Genomic DNA, 15352 nt, shown 5'->3' with positions numbered 1-15352 from the left:
AGGCAACAGAGCATGCACAATGTCGGCACTAGTACAGTGCATATCCACCTTTCGCAGCAATGCAGGCTGCTATTCTCCCATGGAGACGATCGTAGAGATGCTGGATGTAGTCCTGTGGAACGGCTTGCCATGCCATTTCCACCTGGCGCCTCAGTTGGACCAGCATTCGTGCTGGACGTGCAGACCGCGTGAGACGACGCTTCATCCAGTCCCAAACATGCTCAATGGGGGACAGATCCGGAGATCTTGCTGGCCAGGGTAGTTGACTTACACCTTCTAGAGCACGTTGGGTGGCACGGGATACATGCGGACGTGCATTGTCCTGTTGGAACAGCAAGTTCCCTTGCCGGTCTAGGAATGGTAGAACGATGGATTCGATGACGGTTTGGATGTACCGTGCACTATTCAGTGTCCCCTCGACGATCACCAGTGGTGTACGGCCAGTGTAGGAGATCGCTCCCCACACCATGATGCCGGGTGTTGGCCCTGTGTGCCTCGGTCGTATGCAGTCCTGATTGTGGCGCTCACCTGCACGGCGCCAAACACGCATACGACCATCATTGGCACCAAGGCACAAGCGACTCTCATCGCTGAAGACGACACGTCTCCATTCGTCCCTCCATTCACGCCTGTCGCGACACCACTGGAGGCGGGCTGCACGATGTTGGGGCGTGAGCGGAAGACGGCCTAACGGTGTGCGGGACCGTAGCCCAGCTTCATGGAGACGGTTGCGAATGGTCCTCGCCGATACCCCAGGAGCAACAGTGTCCCTAATTTGCTGGGAAGTGGCGGTGCGGTCCCCTACGGCACTGCGTAGGATCCTACGGTCTTGGCGTGCATCCGTGCGTCGCTGCGGTCCGGTCCCAGGTCGACGGGCACGTGCACCTTCCGCCGACCACTGGCGACAACATCGATGTACTGTGGAGACCTCACGCCCCACGTGTTGAGCAATTTGGCGGTACGTCCACCCGGCCTCCCGCATGCCCACTATACGCCCTCGCTCAAAGTCCGTCAACTGCACATACGGTTCACGTCCACGCTGTCGCGGCATGCTACCAGTGTTAAAGACTGCGAAGGAGCTCCGTATGCCACGGCAAACTGGCTGACACTGACGGCGGCGGTGCACAAATGCTGCGCAGCTAGCCCCATTCGACGGCCAACACCGCGGTTCCTGGTGTGTCCGCTGTGCCGTGCGTGTGATCATTGCTTGTACAGCCCTCTCGCAGTGTCCGGAGCAAGTATGGTGGGTCTGACACACCGGTGTCAATGTGTTCTTTTTTCCACTTCCAGGAGTGTAGAAGGCAGCAGCCTGTGCTTTCCGATAATTCTCTACGCTGGTCTATAGGGCGTTGCCTGCGTCCAAGTGTTGTCTTCGTATCCAGCGTTTCAGTTGAACAGAGATGATACTCAGGACGAGCCAATTAGAGCTGTGTTGTGGGTGATCGAACACTTCCCATCGAAAAGGCTGCAGGAGCGTCTTCACTGCTCCTGCAGAGTGTGGCTGAAAATTGCCTTGAAGAAGGAAGTGCGTGGCAGTTGTGTTAGATGGGCTGCATTCGTTAAGGGGAAGGGCCCTCCTACTCAGCGGCAGACATCGTTGTTCTAGGCACCTTTACTCGCTCACAGTGCGCTCAACACTGAAAAGAGCGTCTTGATGCGATCGATGGTCATACAAGAGACACTACCCAACACATCTGCCCCAAGCTTCATGGGGTTTTCACTGTGTTGTCCATTTCGCGACCGATCGGAGCTTACTTTCTGGACAACCCTCGTATATGCGTCCGTTCGTGTCCTAATTTCTCATAACTTACGTTCCTATTTCTTACACAAAATTTGTGTTGGTGGCAGTAGAATAGTTCTGCAGTCAGCTTCAAATGCTGGTTCTCTAAATTTTCTAAATACTACTCTCAAGGGATTTCCATTTGAGTTCCCTAACTATCTTCGTAATACATGCTTGTAGTTTGAACCTACCGATAACACATCAAGCAACACGCCTCTGAATTGCGTGGATGACTTCAACCAAACCTGGTGGGGATCCCAAACACTCGGGCAGTACTCAGTGTTGGGTCCAACCAGTGTGTGATCTCCTTGAAAGATGAACCACACTTCCCTAATATTTTCCCAATAAACCCAAATCCACTATTCACCTAACCTACTGCAATACTTATATGTTCATTCCGTTTCATATTCTCCAGCACATGAGGTACGTTTGGTCTTGGTTCAGCTGCGGTTTTTCCTTCTGATTTCCACTTCACAATCACTTTACCAACAGTCGGGCAGCTTTAGAAGGGTTGGAATGTCCATGGCAGATTTGTTGCTGAGTTGACATCGGATGACTAGTCCACACATTCCAAGTCACTGAGTTTCCCTAATCGACCCATTCTGCTACTACTGCTTCGCCACTATCAACACATTTATTTCCGAATCCTTCTATACCTGCTCGTCTACCTGTTGCGACATCTTCTGGTGAATTTCGTATTTTGATCTGATAACGTATTAAAAATCTTTTATGTAAGTGTTGCATGAGCCATATTTACCGCATTAGGGCAATTTAAAAAGTTTTCCAACGTTTTACCACATTTTCCTGATTTATAAATCAGGTAAATTTGTAGTACGCATACTAGGTATCATATGTTTGCATTCCTGGTAAATATCGAAATCCTTACGTCACTGCACCGTAAAGTAAAATCCTATCTACAGACCTGACAAAAAATCCTACGAGCATTTGGTCTTATTTTAAATCAGTAGACGGATCAAAACAATCTGTCCAGACACTCTGTGAACGTAATGGCATTGGGAGGGAGTGTGAAAATGTATCAACGAAGAAGATCATACTGTGTTTACTGTTTTAAATTATTGTACGAACTTCATTATAAGATATATCGAAATAAGTAACCACGGTATAAAGAAGCAATTGAAATCAGTCAACAGAGGAAAGACGTCTGGCCCTGGTGTGGTACTAATAGCATTCAACATAGAATATATGAAAGAACTTTTCTCTTAGCAGCAGTGTGCCGCAGGTATTTGGAGGAGCGAAGCGTTCCTGGTGATTGGGAAAAGATCAGGTTACTCCTGTTTGAATGTACGAACTGTAGACCTATATCTCTGACGTCGGACAGTTGTGGAATTTCGTAACATGATCTACGCTCGCGTATTATGACATTTCTGGAGAGCGATAATCTCCTCTGTAGAAACCAACATGTGTTCCGAAGACAACGGCTGTGTGGAACCCAGCACGCTGTGTTCGTCCATGAGATAGAGAACGAAGTGAATAGAGGCACCCTCTCCTAAGGAGTTCAATACAATTCCGCACTGCCGCCTGTTACATGAAATAAGAGCGCACGGAATACCAGACTAGCTGTGTGATTGGGCTGGCGAGTTCCTAGCAAACAGATCACAGAATGTTATTATCAAAGGATACAATTTTTCAATGCAAAAATAGCTTCAAGCGTACCCCGCGGACCATTACTTCACAATATACATACACCGCCTTAGAATAAACATGAAAGTGCTTAGAACGGGAGTTGAAAACGAAGTAAAATGTCAAGAGTCGGTAAGTTTTCTGATGCTACATCAGTGATCGATTTTAATTTACAAAGAACTTCACAGTATAAGCTCATTATTCAGTGTGACGTTGGATCCCCTCTGGATTGGATACAAGTACTGATCCGTTTGGGAAAAGCCGTTGCATCCAATACTGAGGAAACTGGCCCGAAGTCGTTGTAAAATGTCCTTGATATCCCGGATACTGGCAATGGAACGGATCTTGTCTCACACATGTTCCGTCCGGAACAGTTCTTGAAATCTTGGTCGCCACTGGAGTACCGCAGTATCACACACAGTTCATAATGTCCATGTACTTCACAGTGGTCATCTGACGCTGTTGGCGGCCTTTATACACAGTGCATAACAATTAATGGCGAAGACGCATGCAATTGAAAGTACACGGTACTAGAAACAATAAAGTCTCAGTAAACATAGGTCAGCGAATCAACAGTTTGCGAGATAACTGTGTCTTTGCAGTTACCGACCACTACTGAGATGACTGGATGTGAACACTACTTGCTGGTCCGTGGTGTGGTCTTTGTTTACATTTTATAAGCAGAATTGCAAACAGAATGGATATGTCACAGTCAGAGTGCCACTCATGTCAGTTGTTTGCGGAGCGTCAGTTATGTTGTGTGAGTGTTGGTGTTATGTTACAGCAACAAGGAGTATGTTCAAATGAGTGTGAATTCCTAAGGGACCAAATTGCTGAGGACATCGGCCCCTAGATTTACACACTCACCCATGACCGAGGGAGGACTCGAACCTCCGGCGGGAGGAGCCGCTCTATCCGTGACATGGCGCCTCTAACCGCGCGGCCACTTTGCGCGGCAACGAGGAGTATGCGGATAGGAATTTCAGATATGGTAGGGCTAAGAGAAACGCACCGGAAGCAGTACGCTTCTACAAGAAGGCATACGCCGCTCAAAGGCACCCCCAGATTCGAACGTTTGCAATTGTGCTTCAGCGACTCCGAGAAACTAGGAGCTTCGCACAATGAATTGCAATGCAGTTTGCCCGCCCCAACTATGTTGCGGAATTGCTTAAGGATGTTCCCTCTCAGCAACACCAGAGTATGTCGCGCATGCTTGATGGAGCATAGGCATAATTTGCTGCTACCATGACACGCCGATATGGGCAAAGCTGGATTGAACGAGGAAGACCAGTTCTGTGGACTACAGGATATCCTGTTCCAAACCCCATGGATTTCTGTGTTTTCAGTTATTTTAAAGGGACAGTGTATATCACTCTCGCTAACACGGATGAAGAATTGAGCAGAGGCTTGTCAATGGTTGACAAGAATTTCGAAATGATGCAGACGTGTTTGAAAGGATTCGAAACTCATTGTTTCGACAAATACAGGCCCGCATCCGGATACAAAGACGACACTTTGAACGCCTCCTTGAACTGTGAGTACAGTAATTTAACTGTTGTATTCATTCAAAATGCCTGCACTCCCACAAATGTACCCGTAATAACTTAAAGTTGAACAGTATTGTTACCTTTTCTTAAATGGGAATCAAGTCAGTGCAGCTTTTTAGAAGCTTTGAGGGTATAAGATGCCACTGGACACTGACTTGACATGAACCAAATGTTTCATAAGAATTCCCACGATTGGCTATTATGAATAAATTAGAGGCTGGACGGAGAAACTCTATTGTGGCGCTGAGGACACACACACCATTGGCCACAGAGCGTAAAAATGCTTTTTTTTTTCAGCGTTAAATGGTACGATGCACGTTACTGGTCAACCACGTAAAGAATAGTTCGAGAAAGGGGAGCAGCAGTTTCTAAGGAACATTTTTAGTGTGAAGCATACTTACTGCACTTCGGGGGAATTTGTATGGTTGGAAACCAAGAATACACCTCGTTTTTCATGATCGAAGTGTAGACACTAATTGATACAAGGTGACTGGTTTCAACAGTCTTGTGCTGCCATCATCTGACGTTATGGAACTTGTTATAAAATTATCATGTTACTTTACATGACGTCAGAGCATAAAAGGCACTCCAATCTGCGCCAACTAGGTTTTCATCAAGATTTTTACACGTGTGGAGGGACTTTTGTGCTTTGACTTCATGTACTGTAACATGGCAATTTTATAACAAGTTTCATAAGACCAGATATTAAAACTGGTCATCTTGGAACAACACTGCGATTGTGGCGTACAGTGCGTACTCTTCATTTCCAACGTTTTTACTGGTCGCGTTACCCCGAAAAGAGTAGAGAGCAAAAACGCGGAAATACGAACACTCGGTACAAAATATACTTCTTCGTTGAGAGTCGCCGCCGTTGGACTTTACATCTGCCAGGTCGCGACGCCGCCAGAGTAGGTTTATCGAGGGAGTCAGGAAGTTTTTAGGCTGATTCGCACTTAGCCGTTCGCGATTGTCGTTGTTTTGCCATCAATTCCTGATCCTTATTTCATTTTATAATTATTTAAATCCTAATACATTAATCTGGAGGATGATTAATTAACTTACGTCAGTTACAGGGCCGAATTTAAACACCTCCAACTTCGAATCACGCGACCGGAAACTAGCAGATGTAATCTCCCCACAGAAATTTACCCTCTACCACGCAATAATTAATAATGGTCAACCAAATCATCCACATTTATTCACTTTTGGAAAGTATCTGATCGGATTTCTAGTAATATATGCGCCGACAGCTCGTCGACGCCAAGGTATTTTTCTAGTAAGATTATTCTTTGGAATAACAGAGATACATAGATGTATTCTCCATGGTTATTATAGAGGGAGAAGGAGTACAGCTTCGGAAGTATCTGTTGGAAGATTGTCGGGTTGCTAAAAGAGACATATTTGCTCTTCTTCTCGCTAAAGCGAGCTATTAAAGTTTGTGCCACTAGCGGGTTATTGGTGGATAGAGAAAAACGGTAAACGAAAATTAAGTAAGACTTGGAATCAACAGAAAACGGAACATGTAATGGAGATGGATTGAATATACTATTTTCCTCAGAAATAAGGTTTGTGACCCTTTTATTCTAGAGTGAATGACGAATGAGTTCTCTGTCTGAATCATTGATGATTGCCTTGGCCCTGTAATTAGTGGGGAAGTTTCAGCTGTGACGAAGAGAGCCTGCAGTCACCGAGTTTTGATAAAATCGTCCAAAAAGGCTTCGTCCACATCTGAAATTCTAAATCTGTCGTAAAAATGAACGAATTGTTCAAACGATCGATTTTTCCCAACTGAATGCAGCGCTTAACAATAATAACAAATGTTAAGATCTTTTCCAGCAAACCAGCCGCTGAATATTAAGACGAAGGGCTCCACCAGAGATTCTATTGGGCTGATTCCACGCAAATGAAATAATATATTTAAAACTGTACACAGATAAAGGACAGAGAGAGAGAGCGAATGAAATTCGAGAAAATACTCAGAATCCTCCATTAGCATAATTGTTTGCCTGTCTTATCACGGATCAGCCTCAAGATAAAACAGGAGGCCCTAACTGTATTGTACCGATTTGTGTGTGAGAGTGAAGGGGTAATAAAGGCGACAGATACACCTCTGTACAGACAAAACATTACACCAAGTTAGCGGCAAGCTGCAGTCACATACTTTCATCAATTACAGTAGAATTCATTATAATGGCCAATCCGTGACAGGACAGATTTTTGGACGTTGTTAAAATAATTTTGTTCTCTGTTTCATGTGAACTACGACGAGCCAACTTAACTGATGCTTGGAAAAGAGAAGAAATACTCGCAGTCACATTCAGGGGATCTACAAATAAGAATATAAACAACACGCTGGGCGCAGAGAAAAGGCCAGATCTGTAATTTTATTATTGAAGCGTACTAGTCTGTATAAGTACAGTAAGAAATTAGTCACAGAAGTACTCTTATGTGAAGGGAGATATATTCATATAGTGACAGTAGAATATTTATATGGTTTTAACTAGGGCAATGTTTAAGATGAGTCAAGCAGAGCAGAGCAGCACGCAACAGCCTTCAACTGTTAGCACATAATAATGATGTAGTAAGAAGTGTTGTAGAACCGATCGCTACAGATAGCGCAATAGAACGCCCGGTAGACACGGCTGGAGATGTAACAGCAAGTACGCAGCATGGATTAGATCCATTGGTAATTATCATGAGACAGATGCAGATGATAACCGAGAGCATGAATAATTTGAAAATCGACATTAACGCGAAATTAGCCTCAGTTACTGAAGGGCAAAATGATTTGAATACGAAATTAGCCTCAGTCACTGAAGGGCAAAATGATTTGAATACGAAATTAGCCTCAGTTACTGAAGGGCAAAATGATTTGAATAAGAGATTAGCCTCAGTTACTGAAGGGCAAAATGATTTGAATAAGAAATTAGCCTCAGTTACTGAAGGGCAGGAAAATTTGAAAATCGACATCAATACGAAGTTAGCCTCAGTTACGGAAGGGCAGGAAAATTTGAAAGCTGAGATTAAGCAGCAGTTACAAGATAGTTTTTCCGAATTAGAGCAGCGGATAGAGACGAAGATAAAGGAACTTAAAGATCGGGCCGAAGAGATGGAACGAAAATTAACTGCACAAATAGAATTGGTGAAAGCTCAATGTGAGGAATCTACTCACCGCGTACGTGTAGAAATGAAGGAGTATGTGGCTATTAAGATAGATACCGTACGGGAACAGGTGGAAATGGTTCCGCAATTAGTACAAAAGCAAGATGCCATGTCATGTGCAATTGCGCAACTTCCTGAATTGGCACGTACGCAGACTAACCTAAAGGAAAGTGTTGAACATCTGACAGAGCGTCAAGATGTTATAGACCACCAAATTAATGTATTAACGGGTAAATTATCCGAAATCACATTAGAAAACAAAAGGCTAATGTGTGAAAACGTTGAGCAAAATGTTAAAGCAAAATTCCAGAGTCTATGTGGCAAACAGGAAGAGAATTTGTTTGCGAAAGGACTTGAGGAAGTGCGACAGCAGTTAGGTGCTGATTTCGAGCATTGGAAACAAACGATAGAAGAGTCGCTACGTTTTTCACAACAAGGCTCAGAACAAATGAATACAGGCCAGCAGCAGAAGTTGGCAGCGACTATAGAGCCAGTTACTGCACATTCGCACACGATACCGACTTGTGTAAGTAACTCAAATATTAAATTGCCACGAGCTAGTTGTTCGCGTGAAGTTTTATCTGAAGGAGATTACGAAAGCCTTTGCCATGCCGAAGAAAAAATGATAAAGCATCGGCAATTCAAGATATTTAACACTGACAAAAGGGGGGTCCATCCGATTGTTTTTATTCGAAGTTTCAGAGGAGTGCTACCCAGAAATTGGTCGGAGTGGCAGAAGATCAGTTTCGTGACAGGATATATACAAGGTTCGGGGGCGATCTGGGCCTCGGACATGCCTTCTGTTTGCTCGACATATGACGATTTTGAGAAAGCGTTTTTAGCAAAGTTCTGGTCAGAAGGGGTGCAGGAACGCCTAAGGCAGGAGGTGCTCTATCCGTAGCCTTTCTCCTTTTCAAAAGGAAGCCTTAGGAAGTATTTTGAAAAATATATACATAAAACTAGATACTGGGACAGACCTATGCCCTTGCCAGACATAAACATACTTAAGGCAAGACTACCAACTAGCATCCGGAATCAATTAATCTACGGCAACGATAAAGACTTGGAGTCGTTCCTCACGACGTTAGACCATATAGATATTATCGAAGAGAACAACCAAAAAGCCCGTAATAACAGATTCCAATATAGGGAGATAGAACCTCCTCCAAATGGTAGGCAAGGGAATGCACAGAGATCGCTAAATAGTGGAGAAACCCCTCAAAATCTCAATAGTAATACCGGCAATAGTCTTGCGAGGGGCTATCCAAGGAACAACAGGAATGGGAAAAGATACAATCCCGTGTGGGGGAACGAAAGGAATTTCAGACCTCAAGCCTGGAACAATAACAGTAATAGAAAGTGGAATCAACCGGGGGGAATAAACTCAAATAACCAACATCAGTGGGGACGGACATCTGCGAATCAACCGGTAATTACTGAAGTGACGGAAGATGTCAACCACCAGGCGAATCAAAATCCAACAAACTTGTAAGGACCCACTCGTGCCCCGGAGGAGCGGTCAACAATTGGTTGAGGGGCAACAGGATATGTGTACCCATGCTAACGTATAATGATGGACGATTACTGGCAGATGAATTGACCGAGGACTTAGAACCCCAAGATGAGGATAAGGAACAGGTGGCAGTAGCCGAAGTGCAAGTCATTTTGGAGACTGTACCTATAGTGGCGGTTTTAGACACAGCTGCAACCACAAATGTTATTTCGGAGGCTCTATTCAACAAGATCAGAAATATAAGACGAGTACCAATTTTTCCAGTTCAAAATTGCAGAATAATAGGCGCCGTTGGGGCTAGATCGGCTAATGTAAAAGTGCAGTCACTACTTAGTGTAGAAGTCGGAAATGTAGCAATATTAAGCACATTCCTTGTTGTGAAAAATTTGGTGGTAGACTGCATTATCGGAGTCGACAGCCTACGTCTATACGGATGCAGAATAGATTTTAAAACAGAAAAAAATTGGTTAAATGTAAATAAACAAGAAATTGAGTTGGACTTGTTGAAAAAAGAAAGCCTTACCAGAAAATATAATAGTGGAATCAGTGTGCAAGTAATCAGGACGGCACAAAATTCTAAACAGCACGTAAATAATGAGTTCAAAGTCAAAGGAGATTTCGGTCAATTAGTGTATGAGAAGTTAAATGAATCCGACTGCATTATTGAAGATCAGAAGAAGCAGCTCAAAGAATTATTATTAGCGTATGAAAACGTGTTTGATGAAAGGCCAGGAGTTATTAAGGGATACATATGCCATCTCTACGTTAAGCCGCACGAAACGAATTGTAGAACTTTCTATCCTGTTCCCTGGAGGTTAAAGGCTCAAGTTCAAAAGGAAATAGATCGCATGTTGAAATGGGGTTTGATCGAACCCTCTAGAAGCCCATACTGCTCCCCATTGTTGGTCGTGCCAAAAGCAAATTGGACTGTGAGACTGGTACTCGACGCCAGAGAAATAAATAAAATAATAATTCCAGTGAGAACACATCCGGAAAACATAGACGAACTTATACAACGGTTCCAGGATGTCCAATATTTGACGAGCATTGATTTGCGGAGTTCTTATTGGCAAGTCAAGCTGGATGAATTATCAAGGAAATATACGGCTTTCATTTATTCTGGAAGAAGTTACCAATTTACTGTAGTTCCTTTCGGACTCAACATTAGTGCTGGAATCTTTATAGCAGCTCTAGATTATGCACTAGGCCCAGAACTAAGAAGCAGGATAACAGTGTTTGTTGATGATTTGCTTATAGCATCGAAGACTTGGGAGGAGCATATTACCTTACTGAGTCGGGTGTTGAACGTGTTCAAAACCATGGGAATAACTGCTAACCTACAGAAATCCCATATTTCATTAAACAGAATCAAGTTCCTGGGGCATATAATTGACGCAAAGGGAATTTTACCAACCAAGGAGAAGCTAATTGTGATTAGTAAGTTTCCAACACCCAGAAATAGGAGGCAATTAAAGGGGTTTATGGGTCTTGCCTCATTTTTTAGAAGATTTATAACAAATCAGGCGATGAACGCAGCAGCTCTAAATAGTTTGCTGAAGAAGGATGTGCCCTGGCTCTGGACATTAGAGTGTCAAGAAGCATTCGAAGAGATAAAGAAGCAATTAGTAAATGCACCGCTTTTGTACCATCCGGACATGCAAGAAGAATTTTACTTGTCAACAGATTCGTCGAATGTGGGTCTTGGAGCGTGCCTTTTCCAAGTACACAAGATAAATGGACAACTTACCTTCTGTCCTATTGCGTTTGCTAGTCGTGTTTTGTCCAACTGTGAACGAACTTACACGACGACAGAATTAGAGGCTCTTGCGATCGTCTGGGGATTTAAAAAAATTCATTATTATCTATATGGGTCAAAGACTATCGTATATTGCGATCATCAATCATTAACGTTTTTACAAACGTGTAAACTGTTACACCCTAGACTCGCTAGATGGACTCTCGCTCTGCAACAATACCAGTTTAAGATCGTACATGTCTCAGGGCAGCAAAACATTATTGCTGACGCTCTATCAAGGTCACCGCAGGGTTTAACCAAAGAGATTGAAGTAAATAATAACTCAGAATTCCCTGTATTGCTGCTGCAGGAAAATCCATTTAAGACGTACTACGTCAATTTGTGTGCGCATATAGCCCAGTTACAGAAAAGAGATGCTCAATGGGGAAGTGTCATTCAAAGATTACAACAGCAACCTTCGGATCAGATGGCAAATTATTACAAGCTGGTAAATGGCGTATTATTTTTCCGCTGCGGAAGGCCAAACAAAGTCCGTTGGTGTGTTTGTATACCTGAGGCGCAAATAGAGAAACTTGTATGGTTCACTCATTTAACCTGGGGACATTTCGGTGCGACAAAATGTGCAGACAAGATAAGTGGGTACTGTTATTTTCCCAACATAAAGCGCAGAGTGCATGAGGTCTTAAAGAGATGCATAATCTGTCAAAAAACAAAGCCGGATTCAAAAGGGACTAAGCACCCATTATGCTCTATATTAGTCCAAGAACCAAAAGAATTAATTTCGTGCGATCTGTGTGGACCGTTACCTACTTCAAGAGGTGGTGTTAAATATGTGTTGGCATTTCTCGATGTGTGTACTAAATACGTAAAGCTATACCCGATAAAGGCGGCTACAGCCAAAGTAATTATATTAAGATTGATAAGGGATTATCTTCCACATGTTGGTACACCTAAGGCGATCATAACAGACAATGCTAAAATATTCACGGGACTCCGATGGAAACAGACTTTGTCTCAAGTCGGTGTGAAACACATACTAACATCATTTTACCACCCACAAGGCAATTTGGTTGAGAGGATTTTTAGAGAATTCAATCGATTTATGAGGACGTATTGCCATAATAAGCAGACTGCGTGGGCAAATTATGTGGAAGAGTTTGAGCAGATATACAATAACATGCCCCACTCCTCAACTGGATATACACCTCGTGAATTGATGTTCGAAGCAAAAGAGGAAAACTTCTGGACTGACCATATGCCCAAAACTCAGGAAACTGAGATGCCTTGGGAAGAAAAAATAAGACAAGCTATCATAAATATGACGAAAAAAGCTGATCAGAGAAAACAACAAGATGACAAATTAATCAAGAGGGTACAGACATACCATGTCGGAGAGAAGGTACTAGTCAAAAGACATACCAAATCATCCTTAATAAAGAAAAGTATAAAGAAATGGGAGTTACTATATACTGGCCCAAACATTATCCTACAAATTCCGAATCCTGGGGCTTATCTGTTAGCATACCCGGGATCGAACAAAATAAAAGGGTTATTTTCCCATAACGACTTGAAAAAATTTAATGAAGATTTGAAGATATGGAGGAATGGTGTTGCGAGTGACAGAGATGAACGCTCGTAAAAAACATAACAATAAACTGTGTGTGTTTAGTGTTAGAAAACTTTAAATTGAAATAGTTTATCAGTGACATAGATTATAGAAATAGTGACTAACTATTACTATCAAGTGTTGTAAAGAAGATAGTGGAGATAGGCTTCACCTGTGGTTGGGGTGAACATGGAGCTTTAGCATTGCTAATGTCATCAAGATTTATAAAGGATCTAACTGACCTTCAAGAAGAATGAAATGTTTCCCGCAAATGACGCTGAATAATCAAAAGAGATTCCGAGTGAATGTTCATATATAATCTCAAGTGCACGCTGAGATGTGTAAACGTGTGAAGGGATGTGTTGAGGTAGTGAATAATGAGTGACGGTTAACGACGCAAAGATAATTTCCCGCGCAAAACAGTTGACGTCGGCGCGAGAGTTAAAATCGATATAGACGACACAGATATGCTTTGTAAGAGACTCGCACCAAACGCGAGGGTAAACTGATTCATGTTGAACTTTAAAAAGAAAAGGTGTTATAATTAGAAGTTAAGAGTTTTTAATTTATTAATGAATGATTAAAGAAAGTAATATTCATAGACTTAGTAGTTATTTAATGGTTCGTGTTCGTTTGGGAATTTTGTTTGAAAAATCCATTTCCATATATGTGCATGTATGAACGCCGTATGAATCAGTGAATAAATGAAAGAAGTGAATCCGCATTCCTCAATGCTAATAACTTTTACATCACAGCAATCAAGCGGAGAAATAGATGTATTTAGAATAAAAAATTTTGAGTATAGATAAATTATATGACTTTTCAAGAAAATGATGGATTATGTCTTTGTATAAAAAGAACTACACTTTCCATTATTCCATGATTTGAATCCAAAATCTATTGTAAGTTGCATGAATCCTTTAAATTACGAAGAACAAATCAGTGATAGAAAATATGTCAGAACTTTTGGAGTTATAAGCACAAGTGGGGATGCTAAGTCAAAAAGATATTCAAACGAGAGTGAATATGATGATGCTTTTGGGCAACATCATTCGTTAATGGCTAAATTCCTTGAAGTATGTCGTAACAAAAAGGATGCATGAAGCCCTAAGGATTTTGCTTTCAAAAAGGAGAATCTTGGACGGTGCAACCTAACCAGTTCTCTTACAGGAAGAGTTTCCCTTTGGTCATTGCTAATTCTTTTGGAATGAATGTTGCATGTGAATTCGAGTATCCCTGTCCCTTCTACTCTTCCCATTGTGGGCCGCGTAGAAGACCAACTACAAAGGGGGCCGCGTAAAAGACCGACTACAAATGTGGACGTCGGGGACATGCAAGACCCGGGGGAGTTTTAGCACCGCAAGATATTGTCCTAGGAACAAGATTGTAAAACGAAAATTCACGTTATTTATTGTAAAAAGTTTTTTTTTTTTTTTTTTTTTTTTTTTTTTGCTAGAGGCACAAACCACTCTTCTCAAAATAGTGATATAAATTGATCCCTGTATTTTCTTTAGAGATCTATTTCAAAATTATTTTTTTTCTTCTATAGGCTTTCCTATCTTCTATGTACCGTAGGCTGGGGGTCTAGGCTTAAGAGGTTTCCCGGCTTAAGAAAGTTCCCGAATGGGTAGACCCTGATAACAGTCTCATGAAAGATCATCTTCCTTGGTTGTGCACAGCAAACATAACACCTAGATGCACATAAAAGCAATACAGCCGCGCTACCTGTTTCTTCATTTTTTCTGTTTTCAACATTTCTTTTCTTCGTCTGTCTTAAACATAATATTCTCTTTTTCAGTCGGAGGACTGACAATCATCACTTCCGGGTTATCCACACTAATAGATAGCTCGCGAAGTGTGTTCGGTAAATCAATATTGAGCTCACAAACTTCGCTCGCTGCGAGGGGCATTGTAATCTCCCCACGGAAATTTACCCTCTACCACGCAATAATTAATAATGGTCAACCAAATCATCCACATTTATTCACTTTTGGAAAGTATCTGATCAGATTTCTAGTAATATATGCGCCGACAGCTCGTCGACGCCAAGGTATTTTTCTAGTAAGATTATTCTTTGGAATAACAGAGATACATAGATGTATTCTCCATGGTTATTATAGAGGGAGAAGGAGTACAGCTTCGGAAGTATCTGTTGGAAGATTGTCGGGTTGCTAAAAGAGACATATTTGCTCTTCTTCTCGCTAAAGCGAGCTATTAAAGTTTGTGCCACTAGCGGGTTATTGGTGGATAGAGAAAAACGGTAAACGAAAATTAAGTAAGACTTGGAATCAACAGAAAACGGAACATGTAATGGAGATGGATTGAATATACTATTTTCCTCAGAAAT

This window comes from Schistocerca cancellata, chromosome 1 (assembly GCF_023864275.1).
Source record: "Schistocerca cancellata isolate TAMUIC-IGC-003103 chromosome 1, iqSchCanc2.1, whole genome shotgun sequence".
NCBI lineage: Eukaryota > Metazoa > Arthropoda > Insecta > Orthoptera > Acrididae > Schistocerca > Schistocerca cancellata.
Note: the sequence above shows the minus strand (reverse complement) of the source record.